At 40.4% G+C, this 16,246-nt stretch overlaps 1 long non-coding RNA gene across 1 annotated transcript in view; it reads left to right on the top strand.

The window, feature by feature from the left end:
- The first annotated feature begins 2,606 nt into the window (after positions 1-2,606).
- LOC121076260 overlaps positions 2,607-16,246 on the top strand; it is a 30,338-nt gene continuing 16,698 nt past the window's right edge. Inside the window, exon 1 of the long non-coding RNA XR_005823425.1 lies at positions 2,607-2,808. This is a non-coding gene — a long non-coding RNA (uncharacterized LOC121076260). The remainder of the gene's footprint in view (positions 2,809-16,246) is intronic.

Raw genomic sequence — 16,246 nt, 5'->3', positions numbered from 1 at the left:
AAACTTAAATAAGCATTTATATAGATATAGAAAGAGAGGTAGCATTTTGTAGAATATTTACATATTATGAATACAAGTACAATGAGCGAGTTTAATTTTGTAGGCAAAAATTGCTAACAAAAAGGGGGACATTTTTATGAACCGGAATCATAATAAATACTTGAACTATATCTACTATGTGAGGCACCTTTTAAATTCATGGTGCCATATACCTATGTTTTCATGTAACAGCAGATTTGTCATCCTTGGTTTATGCAGACATCATTCTGTTTAGAGCTATTTTTCTCCACTAACCACCTTCCTCAAGTTCTTTGTTTCAGCATAGCCTATATGTTAAAACATGTCCAGCACTCTAACCTTATGCCTAGAGGTATTACACAGCAGAAATAAGTTCCTAATTTTTTTCTGGCAGTGACAGAGAAAGCTAATCTGTAAGTCTGAATGCTTGGTGTCTTCTCCAAAATTATCCAGACTGCTTTTGTTCGCAGAAGTTGGGTTGTGCAAGCTGATGGTGTGTGGCTTGTCCTGGTAAGTTACGAAGAACAATCTACTTGAGAGGTTTCCAATTATTCTTACTTCTGGTCAGGTTAGATGTACAATTAGATCAAATCCCTGACAGATTTTTGGCTTCTCCAGTGTCAGGCCAAGCCTGTACGAGTCAAAGCGTACACAGATGGAAGTGATTTATTTATTTTTTTTTGTTAGCTCTTAGATGAATTTGATTGTCAACAAAATCTTTCTCAGCTTTCAGCAAACTTTGGAGTTGGCCTTCATATCTGAGGTGGGGTGTCCATTTCCACCATATGAGTTTGGCTTGGCAGAGGCAGTTCAGCTGATCAAAACTTACAGAATTTAAAGCCAAATAGTTTGTACAGACCTCATAAACTAAACATTTCAAAGGAAAGGGTCATATGGGCAGAGGTGACTCCTGGGATCCTTCCTGCTCACAGTTTCCTCTTCTGCTGCTGTGTCGCCAGCTCTTCTCAATCTATTGCTGTTCCACTGGGCCTTGTCCTCTACTTTGTTGGCAAATAAGGTAAATGACCCCTATTCTGGCTGCCCATATGCTGCTAACATCGTTGGTTTTGTTTCAGCAAACTGCATGAGGATGGTATAGACAGATGCCAAAAAAGAGGGCCCCCATAAGCCCAGTAGGCCCTGCTGTGAATCACCAGCATGCCAGGGTGAGTGGCAGCCGGCATCTCCTTGGTTATTGAAGAGAGCAGCTGTGTCATGTTCGGTTAGTTTACATCATAATCTAAATCAACCATGAAGGATGAAGATGCATAGAAGGAAAATAAATAAATAAATAAATAAATAAATTGAAGGGATGTGTTCAAACAAAGTCCTGTACAAACTGCCTTTGGGTTCAGTCCTAACTAAACAGAGTGATTGCAGGGAAAGGGATGGCTCGGTTACCAATGCCTTACAAATTGTCTGCCTAATATGAGAGAGAGCAGATTTGTCCTCTGCACGCAGATGCTTGTATTCTTATTCTTTCCCTCTGCTTCTATGTCCTTGTCTTCCTCGTGTAGCCCTGACAATTCATTAGTTCTCACCTCAGACTGCAAGCAGGTCCATGGAGAACACACAAATTCGTTGTACTTTGGCACAAGGAGTGTGTTAATTGTGATACAGCTAAAGGCTGTTACTGCAGATTAAAACTGTGACACCTGTCCCCAAATCAGGGGGGTGTCAGCTCAGCCTTTGGCTCCAAGAACTTCTCTTGTGCAGCAGTTTATTTTTCACAAAAGTATGATAAATATAAAACTGCTTTATTTCTTGTATGTAAGGGGTTAATTAATTAATTAATTAATTAATTAATTAATTTCCTCTCCATGTGAAGCTGTGAGTTCACAGAGTGAAAAGAGGGCAGGGAAAGGGGCTATAAAAGGATGAGTGTGTGCTATGTGAGCCATTTTGTTTGGGGTCAGGGAGGCTGAGGTGTTTTTACCACTCCTTCCTCTTTGTGCTCATGTATGTAGCTTAGATGCAGATATTTAGGTGCTATAGAGTGTGGTTTATAGGTAGCAATATAAAATAGACTGGAAAGTTTTAGGTGTTGCTTCTCTTTTATACAATCCTGTATTTTGAAGGTTAGAACCTTTTAGCATGATATCTGGGAAGATTTGGAACAAACTTCTGGTAGGAGAAAAATCACTTTATGAGCTTTAAAATGGGCCTTAAAGAATTCTGTAATGAGATACCCTGAAGAGACTTGGAAAATGATAAGGATACAGTGAGCAGGATATAACACATAATTCTAGCTAAATTCTTTACTTTATTTCCTAAAAGAAGAGGACAAATTTCCTTGGAACTGCTAGAAAGAAGTCCAGCTGTTTAAAAACACAGTGATTCCCAGCTCATCACAGCTAGTGTAGATTCCAGAAGCAGAGGTGAAACAGGCTGGTGCAAGGCTGAGGTCTTGCTAGGGTGGCCAGGTCATCATGCCAGCCATTAAAGCATAGGTAGCCTCATTTTTATTTTTCTGGCTGGTACTTGAGCTGTACTCATTGATGAACTGCATAACCTACAGACATAGTGGAGACCAAGGAGGAAGAAGTAGCAGCAGGGAGAGGCAGCTCTGAGGTGGCAATGTCTCTGTTGCTCCAGGAGGTGTTAGGCAGGGCTGAAGCACTTCTCACTTGGTGAGAAGAGTAATAAAGAAGTGAATGCTCAAATAAGTTGATTATTCTCTCACAGATGCAGCTGCTGAAAAACAAATGGAGGTCAGCAGCAGCTGAAAGCCTGTGTTGGTTGAACAATCTGCTGAGGACTGTTCCAGGACTGTCCAGAGAAAATAATGAGGTTTGACAACTTTATTTTAAATATTTTGATGGGTGGAATAGAAACTTGAATAGCATATGTACCCTGTGGTATGGCTTAGAACAGAGAGGTACTTAGTGGGTGTCCCTTGTAGCTCAGTGCTCTTCTGAGTGTAACATGGACCAGTGTCTACCCTAAATCTCTTACTGAGTTTGGATGAGTTAGACAGGTCCTTGTTCACACTTATTGCTTACAAATTTTTTCTCAGTGAGCTGCCTGTTAGAAACATCTTGCTTCTCTGAGGGCCTAAGGGAGGAGCACGAGGTACAATGGCTCCCTGGGGCTGGAGTAGTACAAACATTGCATGGATACAACTTTGGCTTGTTTCAAGAAGCTCCTTACAAAACAACAAAAGCAAAACAAACAAAAAAAAAACATGCTTTTCTGTTTCGAGTGATATCTATTTGAGGAGATGTTGATTTTGTTGGTCCTTGGGGTGGGAACTCTGGTGCCAGGTTACACCAGCAGGTATTGTAGGTAAATGGGCTGCTTGCAGCAAAAGTTATATCTGCAGAGTGCTGTGGAAAGTTGGGTTACTTCTTATCTCTTGTGAAAAGTTTTCAGATATGGAGACAAAGAATATTTAAGCCAGATACCTCTCACTTTCCAAGCACAATACACACTTTCCCTTCTTTCTTCAAATGCAGTTTCCTTTTGCAAATCTTTGTGGAGAACAATACAATAATCAGCTCTTAACATCTAATTATGCCTTTCCCTTTACAAAAGAAACTCATATTCTTAAATAACACTTCCTGGCAGCAAAGAGCTCTGTGGCTCACTTTGAAAGAGAGGGAAAAACAATGCAACCCAACCCAAATATCTTCAGATCATTAATGTACAGGGAATTGGGTGCAGAATCCTTTCTTAGCTTCATCGCTAGATGAAAATAATACTTACCCTTAAGCACTTGGCTGTGTTTTTGTACTGAATGCTGACAATAATCTATCAGTTAACAATTCTTATTCTGATGATCATTTTCCTGTGAATTGTTTCAATGGTAAGGGGAAAAAAAGAATATAAATAAATGAGACATTTTTTTTGCTGGAAAGATGACGGCCAACCGAGAGTCCACTCTTTTGCTCTTGGCTCCTTGTAACAATTCAGATTCTTCTCCCCTGCTGGGTGAAATGTCAACCTGAAGGGCAGTAAGCTAAAAAAGGCCCTTTACTCTGAAATCTTACCCCTGTTTTGCCCAGAGGCATTTCGTAGCCTAAGCAAAACACTTGAGGTCTGCAACTACTGGTCTACATGGCAACTTCCCTTTGTGCTGCAGGAATAAGGTTGGGTTTTGTTTCTTAATATAAGAATGTTTGCGTTTTTTTCTTCTTGTGGAGTAAATTTCAGCCCCAAAAAATGTATGATATGTGCTGCATTTGTGCACTCTCCCCGAGGCAAACCAGGGGATCTGTAAGTGGTACTATTTTTCCTATCAGCCCTGGAGAGTAGTGTGGCAGCCCCGCGTGTTATTAATGGATAAAATCTGAGCAGCAGCCAACCCCAAGGTGAACCCTATGCATTTAAAACATTCATCAGACAGCTAAGTATTTTTTTTTTCCTTCACTACCGGCGGATATCTCTACTGCCACCACTCAATAGATCCCGATAGAAGAGAGCAATAGCTGGACTCACTAATGTGAAAATTGATAGTATGAGCTCTCCAATGAAATATAAACAGCTCTGTGTTTCTTAAGTGTCAATATCACGGGGCTGGGCTGAGGAGGTGGTGTGGTGGATTAACCCTAGAATTATCCAGGAGGGGAGAGAAGCTGATAAATAGGAAATATTTGTCCCATCAGCCAGGGATCACTTCTGAAGTGGATAAGACGGGCTGCTGTTGACTCCCAGCTGCTGTCAGCTAGAAATCCAGCTACAGTTTACAGCTTCTCTTATTGGAGTGTTTCCGGAGGTAGGAAGAAGGTCAGACTGGACTCTTCTCTCCCCCTCCCCTTTTGTCTGGAAGAATTGAGTAAAAGAAGGGAAGATGAATGGTGTGAGAATTAGGACTGCAACTCTGCAGATGCCTTTGCAGATGCACAAATGCAGGCACCCTGCACTGGGAGCAGTCCTGGCAAGCTGCAACACTGCTGTCAAAACAGCATTTATGGAAGAGCAGCTTACACTTGGGGGAAAACCTGCAACATGCGGAATATGCATGCTCACTTAAGGAGAACTGAGACCTTGCCCACTCACTCCCTTTTACAGAAACACCATAACCAGAAGGGTCCCTGCAAGGGGGCAGGCAGGTAGGCTGGCATTTGGATGTTTCCAGGGGTCAGATTACCTAAACTGCTTCACTGTTACTGTCTTCGTTCATGGATAATGAAGGAATGTTCCTGGCTCCTTCTGTTCTGGCAGAGAATCTGAAATTAGCCAAGTCAATTCCCTTGGTGTCATCAGAGTCACCTCCTGGTCCACAGCTGGACTTGGCCAGGTGTGAGTTACAAATAACCCAGAGCAATGTTCTTTTGTCAAAGAAATGGTTTCCATGGAAACTCTAAATATACCTAGGATTATGTAAGTTTATATCCAATATACCTCTGGAACATTTATATTGATAGGTTGCAGAAAGGCATTTTTGAAAAGAATTCACTTAACTTTCCTTGACATTTGTTCTTTTTGCGAAAAAACAAGCAATTCTGCATAGTGGTTCTCAGTATTTAACTAGTAAGATTGAGTTAAGTATGGGCAAACTGGTATGCAATAAACCTATCTTTGACTAGGAAGGGTTGTGGAAGGGTAAAAATTTAAAAGATATAAAACGTACATACTATAAATCATCACAAAGTCACTGAAAACCTCCTTGTAAATACATATTATATAAAGTGTTTTTCATGCCTATGTGGCTGGAGACTTGGACTTCTTAAGTTTCTTTCTTCAGCTTGTTTACTGAGTTTTCAATCTGCTTGTTGAGGCTTAAGGACTCTTCTACTTGAGTCAACCCTAGAACCAAAGCACGTGGTGGAGGATCATACTGAAGTGAGGGTACTTAACCCTGAGTGGGCAGACTGAAGATTTAGTAAACAAGCCAAAAAAGACTTGAGATAAGGTGGCAGAGCAGCCCTTTGGGAGAAGGGGAAAGGGGAGTGCTATCAGGAGGGAATCTCAGCTGTGCTGCAATAAATGTGTGAGGGAGGCCCTCCCTCAAAGCACTCTCAAATCAGCAAGGCTTTTTTTTTTTTTCTTCTTTTAACTTAAGCAAGCTTCAGACATTTTCAGTGCTGCAACACAAAGCTTTGTCACTGAGGTTTGGAAACAGCTGTTGGAACCCAAGACCTTCCAGTCCCCAGTTTTGTCCAGGCCTGTTTGGATATTGCTGTAGGCTTCGTAGATATACAAAGTTTCCCCAGCCACAGCACTGGCAAGCTGCAGGACTGAGCAGCTGGGACTTCAGAGCAAGACAGAGGTAAAGTCATGAAATGTCCTAATGAGCAAGAACTGGCAGCACCCAGCTAATTAAGACTGGTCTGGGAAGCAAAGACTAGAAATTGTTTTGGAGCCCAAAGAAGACAATGTACCACTCAGAACTTCACTAGGCTTGCTCTAGATTACAGTTAGAGCTGGCCAAGTCATTCCCTCTTTCGCCTTCTTACCATCTCCAAGCTATGCTATTGTTTAAAGATAACAGATAAAAAAAAAAGAGCAACATCCTTGCTGGATTATTTTTTCCATTATTTGGTTAAGAATTTGACATGTCAAATAAAATTTAAAAATCTGCATTTGGAAGATTTTAGGTTGGTTTTAAGGTATAACAATTTTCCTGAAAAGAAATACAGAATTCAGATTTAAAAAAAAATATATATATATATATTTCAAACTTCCATATTCCCATGTACAAACTAGAGATCTATCTTTAATGTAGTCTGAGCATCTCATATAATTCTGTGACATCAAGAGCAGAGTTAAAAGAGAAGACATGAGTATCATGACAAAAAAAAAAAATGGGACTGAAAGACCTTAAATCTGTGTCCATAGATCTAATCAAGGGGACTCTACAAAATCCTAGGACTGGCTGACTGCTTTTGGTCTGCATGAACTTGTTATAGGTGGGGAACTTCTTACTTTGAGAGGTCTCCCTGCTTGAGGAGGCTGGAATTCTTTAGTGAAATATTGAAGACATACATGAAAACATTTCAGTACCTATTTTTTATACTAACAATATTTTTTTGAGAAAGCAATCCCCATTTTCTGACAAACTAGTGAGAGCTTAGATTTCTGTTTATTATTAATGAGTATGTCCAAAAGTTTTGCTGACATGTTTATTATCAGTGAATCAAAGCTAGATTGGTAAAATAAACTAATGTCATGAGTTGAGCTATTTGGAAAGTTTTTTCTGAGTAGCTGATGTAAAGCTGAAGACATCCTATGCCAGATTTCCCTTTTTGGTTGGATAGAAAAGGCCATCAGATAGCTAATTCCTCTACCCTCAGAGGGTAATGCTGAGAAAACCTGGGCATCCAAATAGGAGCAAAGCCAGGAACCGTCTGTGAGGAATAGTGTATACAGCTGAAACCAGGGCTTCTCAGTCCTCCTAACAGCACATGAGATGACATGCATTGCTACCTCACTTGACTTTGCTTTGCTTCCTTCTCTCATAACTTTTCCATGGGCTGGAGTCATAGGTAGATATATGGATACCAGGCTCTGAAAGTGGCACTGGGTTGGAAAAGGAAAGAAGGAAAAAAAAAATCATAAAAGGTAGCCTTACATGAAGGCTGGAAAAACTTTGGTGCTTTGGGAGGATGCCTTGCTCTTAAGTGACCATGCACTGTCACCAGCACGGTGTGTGTTTTCTCAGTTAAGTGCTTCTCTGGCTAGCAGTGGCAATGCAAACCTAGCAGGAGCGAGTGCTGGAGTGCCCTGAAGTTCATTAATGTGTGATCTGATTAAATAACTGTTCCAAGAAAAGGACACATTTATTGCTTGACTTCTCTGAGCCCCAAGACGGGGTCCTTAAATCTGGCAGGCTTCTCCCTGAATTTAACTCTCAGGTACTTGACAAAAGAAAATAACAGTGACATTACTTACCAGGAAGTCTAATTAATTAACTGCACTCTCTGCACTAGGGAAGGGATGTTTCTGGGTGGCAAAAACATCTTCTAATTTAGTCCCATTTGATCCTCTCCGAGAACTATGTTTAAGACCAGTAGTGGACTTTAAATACTCTCTTTAAGGATAGAGAAACTTCATCTGGATTTAAGAAGAATGTGAAGATGAGGGGGGATAGTTTTGCCTTCCATGAGGCAAACCAAGGACAGGAGGGTTTGTGTGTGTGCTGTGGAAAGTTTTTGAAACATCTCTCTTCCAAAAAGTCTGTAAAAATGCTGAGCTGAAAGACTCAATCAACTCACTTGAGACTCATTTTCAGTACAGCTAAAGTTCTGAAACCCAGACTGCAAAATCTCAGGAAGCAGCTGGGTTCCTAATTAAAACAAAACGTTAATAGATTTAGCAGGCCAAATTTATGCTTTTCAATTAAAAATGCTATTGGTCTTGGTATCTGTTTGTGTGCATGTGTGCGCACTCACATGTGCTGGAGATAGGTATAAATTGGTGGTGTAAGGCACCAAAGACTTGGGTCAAACCTCTTGTCCATGCTGTGTGCTAAGGGATTCAGAACATCTTGGTACCCAGAGCATAAGTTCAGAGCAGAAGAGCATGTGTCAAGACAAATGCAGTGTCAAGGGTTCTTCATGCATTCATTTCCTGACTACAGACTGTCCTTCTGCATGAAGGCATTTTTCTCACAATAAGTTGTTCTGATTTGAAAGCTACAAATGTTTTACAGTCTGCATGATGAGTCCAAGCTATTTATCGACTGGTAGTAACCAGGAAGAATTTGTCCTTTAATTAGCCCTGCTGTTGGTTGTGTTTTGTTTTTTTTTCCTCCACGTACTGCTGAATTTCACACATTACACCAGAGAATCCATTTGCTTCACTAGGGTGGCTCTTTCACAGACATTTCAGTAAAACTGGGGCAAAAGCAATTTTGTTGTTGGTGTTATTAAAATTATTTTTTATAGCATGACAATAATTCTCATTATGCCAAATTTGATGAACTGATTTTATTTCCATCTTTTTTTGTATTGAGACAAAGGTTGCATCTGTATGTTTTTATCATAGGAAAGAAAGAAAAAAGCCATGTGTTGCCTCAAAACACTAAGCTGCCGAAAAGTACTTTTGTTGCTTCAAAAATGAGGCTAGGATCTCACATAGCTGCTTTTGAACAAGAATAAGCTAAATACTGCTGTAATTTTGTAAAAGCTAATTTCTCTTTTCAAGTTAAATAGAGGGCTACTTCTATAGATAATTCCTGCCTCCACAAAAAAATCCAATTCTGTGTTTTCAGAAGCTGATGAGAAGAGAAACTTTTCCCTGCAGTGAAATGTGAGGTAATTTTTAAAATCAGAAAACCTTCCAAAAAAAAAAAAAAAAGACAGGAGGAGACCATGTATCTACCGGATCCTGTCCTCAGCTGATCACGGGACTTTCACTGTGCCTGACCCCTGCATGGTGTTCAAATGAAAATAGAAGCTCCAGTCCCACCTCCAGTCCTCCGAATATATAGATATTTATTCATTTGTGCTATAAATGGGGATCTTGGGGTTATCAGTTCACTGTAGCAGATTCCAAGGCAAAATTGGGCCCTTCTCTATATACAAACATTTGTAAGAGCAAAAGACTCTGTGGGCGCTATGGCTAAATGCAGGCTGGCTGCTCCATCTGCCTAAAGATTTGCTGCAATGCTCATATTTAGTACATTGCTTTGCGAAGTGTTTTCTGAGATATCTTGATGGCAGGCAAACAAATTTCTCTTATATTGTATTATAATGGGCAGCACTGACCTGATTTATCCTCGCTACACAGAGGCGCACGGTGAAGATGAAGTGGTTTTGCATATTCTGGAAATGTGGCAGTCCCTGAGATACATTTGGGGTTGTCATGCTGACATCCTTTCCAGAGGAAAGGGGGAAAAGCTGGGTGAATTCCACGGTGCTGCACTGAAACCCTGGAAAGCTCATTTAGTCAGAGATTAAGCTATGGAGCTAAATCTGAAGTGAGAAAGGAGAGGAAAAGCTATTGAAAACTGAGATTCTACTGCTGACTATGGAGGCCACATGACCCTGACACATAACTTTTACTGAGTTGACTATATCTCACTTCCTTTAAGTGCCTGTCCCTCCTGCTCACTCTCAAGGACTTGGCCAATCTCCTTTTGTAAATAGAACAATGCTTTATATTTCTCTATTACTCTGGAGTGACTATATCAATAATGCAGGAAAGGCATCTGTCCAGCACAATGAGATTATTTTCTGATTTCTGTTGACAGTTATGGTAATAGTTTGGCAAACAATCTACTCCACCATCAATGACCACAGATTACAGCTGTTTTTAAAAATCTCAGCTGCTCCTGGAAACTTAGAAGATTGATTACATGGACGGAAAGAGACAGAAAGATGTGTCAAAAGCTTTTATAGCTGAAACTTTTAACTCTCTGTCTTGCTCCCCTTTTTCCCCTGATTCTGAAAGTCGATGTGCAGTCAGTCTTGTAGTCGCCTTACGTGAGTGCAGAACATAATGAGTGGAGCAAGTAAACAAATGATCATGCTTCAAAGGGAATGAGGAGCTGCTTTGCACCAAACCATTCAAAAACCAGCGTGGGAGCTGTAAAATAACTGGCAAGGCTTTTACATTACTGAAAATGCAAAGTTTTACATATTATTTCCTCTGCAATATGAGGAAGGTGCTGTATGCAAGATCAGAGCTTTCCTGGACCAGGCTCAGAGGGCTGAGCAAGCCCTGAAAACTTCAGCTGGCTCTGGGTGGGGTGAAGGTGTTGGTGTGCCCTCCTCACTGAGGTGCTGGGAAAGGTGGCCAGGGCTTGCCCTTTTCTCCACTTACAATCTGAATTTGCTCCCTTTCACTCGTGGCTTTCTTAAGGTCTCATTGGGCAGCTAGTGTATTCGACCGGGAGATACTTCCAGGGTGATAAGAAAATCCCTGACAAAAAGCCTTATTTCCTTTTGTTATACATGTTATTTATGTCATGTGAATCAGAACTGGGGCCTTACAATCAAATATGAACCTTACAGAGCTTAACACTAAATTAAAGGGCTCATGACTTCCAATAGCTAGAGTGGAAAATGCACTGTTTCATATGTATATGCCCTTTATGCAAAGAACAGGAATAACACCATGAGATCTGTGTGTCTGACTAGCCCTGGAATTTCAGATACTGAATGTTCACAGTGAACTGCTCAGGGACAAATTTGGAGAACAAGAATTATCCTTAGAAATTATTCAGTAGATATTTTCAATTTGAGTAACAACAGAGGAGAGAATATCAGAGGCTGCTTGTGGACAGGGCCATGGACAGGGAGAAAAAAAAAAAGGTCGATTCATCAAATAAATTATTCCCTATGAATTATTCATGCAGGGCTATCTTAACTGTTATTCCTACTTTCCTGGCCTCCCTACAGGGGTTGACAATAATGCAGTTTTGTCAGTTTCTAGACTTTGATTTTAGCAGGAATAAAATCTCGGAGTGTGCATTTAGGTCTACCAGAGTCAGTCAGGAGGTGAATTTGATCCTACAAGTTGATTTTTCTCATTGGCCATGACATTGGTATGTTATCAGCAATCATGAACCTCGAAGATGCAGTCAAGAATGTTAGTCAGGAAAAGCTGTCAATTACAGCAGTCTCCTGATGTTTCTTTTCCTTTCTAGTTAAAGAGCAAAAACACTCAAAGCAGTGGTGAATGTGGATTAAGGATCTGGCTGTTCAAGCTCTCAAATTCAGGTGGGTTCATCTGTCTTACGAACTCTTCACCTAGGCCCCAATTAGTATTATATTAACCTCCTTAAATATCAGATTGCTGTGATCTTACAATACTCCAAAATGGTCTATTAGCTACCCCATTTCCTGGCTCCGTCAGATGAAAATGTCTACAGTAGGTCACCTGAAAGCATTACTCAATTAATTCAGTGAGCTGCAGTGGGTACCCAGGATGCCTACCAAGCACAGGGAGCTCAGAGGGTTTCTATTACACAGCCTCACGTTTTTACATTATGAGTGCATGTAAACATGATCTGAGGACTCATGCACCTGGATCTTTGAAAGAACTAAACCTTGACCTCCTGCTGAAATTGATAAGAATTAGGTGCTTAAATCCCATGAAGAAATAGTGCCACAGTATCTTCAGTGGCTTTGGATTAAGTCTCAGGCAAATTAAATTATTAATTTTGGATGGTGTGAACACCACATCAAGCCATCAAATATTCTGTGCATACTGCAGTTTACAAGAAAGGAATGAGATATTTCAATTTTTGGAGTTCCAGGGATGCAGGAGATTTTGCAGGTGGGCTTGGGGGAAAATTTCATTTTGTTTTTTAAACCTATCCAATCATCTCCTACTGGAAGTTACTCAAGCTTTGAAAAAGCCTTCTGGGTAACTAGCTGTATATTTCAGAATCTGGCTTTAAATAGGCTTTGAAAATGCAAGTTCAGCTCCCAAGCTAGCAAGACATTTTGTAGGTTTTACCTCAGGTGCCTGTTATATAATTCTATGACACCACGTAAAATCTACTGCGATTTGTGGAGTCATGGCATTGCCTTCACTGAATCCTTGCTAAATCAATCCAAAGTGCCATTTCCCATCTCCTTTCCCAATCATGGCTCATTAAGCATTGTGCAGAATGTAATCTATTAGCAGTGATTTCCTTGGCTGGTGAGAGAATCATTATGAGTCGCTACCTTTTATAAAACAAACAAACAAAACCCCCCAACATTATAAGGCCTGCCACCATTAAAGAGATTGAATGCGGGAGGTGTGTATTTATGCCATTGAGCCAACTTAAATGTTCATAAAGACGATGAAACTTCAGTATCCTGAGTTGTTGATTTCGAGCTTCAGGTCAGAGACAGATGACTTCATGCTGAGATTTATTACTAAGAGGCGAAGCTTTGGAGTTTGTGTCAAGGTGGGCTCATCCATCACCGGAAGAATTCTGCCATAATATTCTGCTGTCAGATCCCATCTACCCTTGATCAATCTATCAGTCGGCCTACTTAGGAAATTGTACATAAACCCAATATAATCTGATTAGACATCCAAAACCACCGTCAATGGTTAATCATGCAGGTAAATTGTACTGTGCTAAATATGACTCCTTTCCTAGAGCATGCACACGGTGTAAGACATGGCAGGGAAAGTCCCCAGATAGCTGTCTGCCTGAGGAAATTCTCAGTCTTCTGTGCCTGGGGAATATGTGTTAGTGCAGTATCCCTGTTAAAAATCCAAATCCTCTGAAATCATCTGCTTCTTGTGTATGTGTGGAAAAGCAATAGTTTGTACTTTTAAAGTCTGGGTATCAAGTTGTAGCACGTTTTGCAGGTGAAAACGTTGGTGTTTATCAGCAGGTACAGACAATAGGCTATTTCAAGCTAGTATGGTAATGTTATCAGCATTTAGTGGTATCTAGTTGTGAGCTCTGTGATATAAATACCTGAACTCTGATACAGGAAGGTGGACTTAGTGAATTTTTGGTTGGAGTTTTAAACAGGTGGATTTTTGAACCTTAGGCGGCTTTCAGACAAAGAAATCACTGCTTCACTGGACAGATTTGTAAAATTACTATGAAGTCTTGAATGTCCCTTGTTAGAACAGCTCCATAGGGTAAAGCAATCATTTAAATATCAATCAATAATAAATATCAATCAAATAAAATTGTACATTCTTGTACAGTAGCACTTACACAGTGAAATCATAAAATGGTAATTTCCCTCTGATTTGAATCGCGTCACATTCCACTTTATTCCCAAAGAAATACTCAGATCACACAGTTGAACAGAACCTTGTTCCTATTATGCTAATTTGAGTATTTGGTCGTTTTAGGGCACAGCTGAGATTTGGGATTGCTGGGTTACAACGCTGAGCTCCCATGGCTTAGCAACTGATGCTGAGCTTCAGTGTGGCTGAGACATTAAGAGAGATGAATTTTCCAAAATGAGGCAGACCAGTGAACTGTGCTGGCAGTGTAATTCCATTACTTTCAAGGAGTTGAGTCTGTTATAGCCAGTCAAGTGGAACAATGCTGTACCTTAAAGGAAAAAAACAAACAAACAAAAAAACACATTTGATTTCCATTATTGTTATTAAAACTATTATTATTATTATCATCATTTATTCATCCAGTGTAAGAACACCAAGAAATGGAGAAATATGTAGAGTTAAATAACAAACTTGATACCCAAGGGAAAGAATATTTGTTGTTATGGGGTGTCAAAAAAGTCTGTTCATAGCTGAAAAAAGCATCTGTCAATGATTCCCAGATAAATTGTTCTGAAATGGAGTTGGGAAACACTTCACTCTTTGGTGCTTTGCCCATATGGGGTGTCCTCCATGCCAAGTGAAATCTTAGAAGTTTCCATTAACTAAGGGTTCAAACTCAATAAATATCCAAAGAGAAGAAGACTGAGGTTAAGGTGAGATGTGAAGAGCTACTGAAAGGAACTAGAAACTCACCCCAAAGTCTTTTGCCTCAAGTGTCTCAGACTTGCCTGTTTGGATAAGGAAAAGTATGCAGATTGTCTAGACATGCAAAAAGTGGCCACATCCTTCAGCTTTATCTGAATTTCCCTGAAGTTGCATAGGTGCAGGACATTGACGGTGTTGTGATAAGAGAACACATTTCTCATCCCTTCTTTCCACTTCCCATCCTGAGTTTAGAATATGTGGAAAGTCTCATCAAAGAAGACTTGAGGGGAATTATTCAGAGATGGGTTAACAGAAAGCCTCTGCAGGTACAGATGATGAGTAAAGAGAAAGTGGAGCTCAGCAGAATTTGTAGTAAAAATGACCAGAATGGAAACACGGTTTCTGCTCATGTACAACAAGGTCTTTGTAAACTTTTATCTGCCTACCTGCAGGAAGATCAGACACTACGCACCTGTCAGCTACAGCTCTGGGCTTGGATTTATTTTTTCTTGCAAGTTGTTTCATATCATAGCAATGCTGTCCCTTGGCTTCTGGTCAGCTTGGACAACGTGCCAAAGCACCTTCTGTCTCATGCAAATGGACACCAAAACACCACAAGTTTTATTGGGCATCGGGTATGCCTGTTTCAGAGGGAAGGCATGTGGTATTTAGATAAGAACAGAGAATTAGAGATCCAAGGTTGATGGGGAGATATATCCCAATAGCTTTCTTTAACCCTTAGGCAATGCTCCTTTCCCATGGAGAGATCTATGTTCAGGCTTTGCTGGGATGCGAGATTTGTTAACCCAGCTCTTTCCATTGTACTACTCACAGCACATCACAACCCAAGCACTAGAAATGCCCTGAACAGCTCATAGTTAGGAAAAAAAAAAAAAAAGTCAGTATTTATAATATCCTGAAGCCTGCAAAACACCAAGTTGTTTGAAAATCCAGCAGGAAGGTGCACTGAAGCTTAGCATCTATGATTTGAAATACTGGAGGGAAGGCACAGAGAGCCAGGGACATTTTCCCTGGAGCCCAGCTCTGAAATGCCAGGCTTTAATGATTTGGAAAGAAACACATTTCCGCACTCCCGTGGCCCAGAGTACAGCAGAGTTGTAGTCTGGAGTGTGAGCAGGTCTTTCTCCTAAATACCTAAGGGGAAGTTTGTAGCTGCTCTGACCTGCGCATGTGCCCCCCAAGGGCAAAGTGTTAACAGTGCAGTGGCCTTGTTGGGGTCAGGTGATACCGTGTATTACACCACCAAAATTGTACCAAAGCAGCTATGGGGGGATTAGGCGAAGGTATTTGACAGCTGCTGTTAGGTTGAACTTTACTTTTACTACTGTGGGTTGAAAATGAACACTAAGTCAAGCGCTATTTTTATATGAAACCATTACCTCAGTTCTGGGTTACTGACCTGACAGGCCCTCCTTTGTTAGAGATCAAATTATTTGGATTTTTTTTTTTTTTTTTGCAATGGTTCCAGTAAGTCAGGGTGTTGTGGTTGCTTTTTCAACTGTCTTGTTGATCATTTGTTCTCTTCAGGGCATTTTTTTTTTTTTAACTTCCTTGTACATCTTTAGCCAAAATAAGTACAGTCCATGGTAAGTATTGCCTGGGCATATGATCAATTCTATTTATTTATTTATTTAGGTTTTGCTGTAGCAGTTGGTTGTGCCTCTGAACAGTTTAAAATAGTGTAAGAGCCAGGCAGTCTCACGATCAAATGACCATTGTAGAAGTGCTTGAATTCTGAGACCATTTGCAATGGCTGGATAGAGCATTGCTCAAAGGAATTTTGTTTTCTTCAGGTAGGCCCCAGGCCTTCCCAGGTAAACTGATTTCTTCCAAGACTACTACCCAACCCTTGCCAGCACCAGGAAAGAACATGAACATAAGATTCCAGTACAAGGACTTGGTATTTCCAAGATGTGCCTTGCTT

The sequence above is a fragment of the Cygnus olor genome, chromosome 11 (assembly GCF_009769625.2).
Source record: "Cygnus olor isolate bCygOlo1 chromosome 11, bCygOlo1.pri.v2, whole genome shotgun sequence".
Classification (NCBI taxonomy): domain Eukaryota; kingdom Metazoa; phylum Chordata; class Aves; order Anseriformes; family Anatidae; genus Cygnus; species Cygnus olor.
This window is presented reverse-complemented; position numbering and strand designations above follow the sequence as displayed.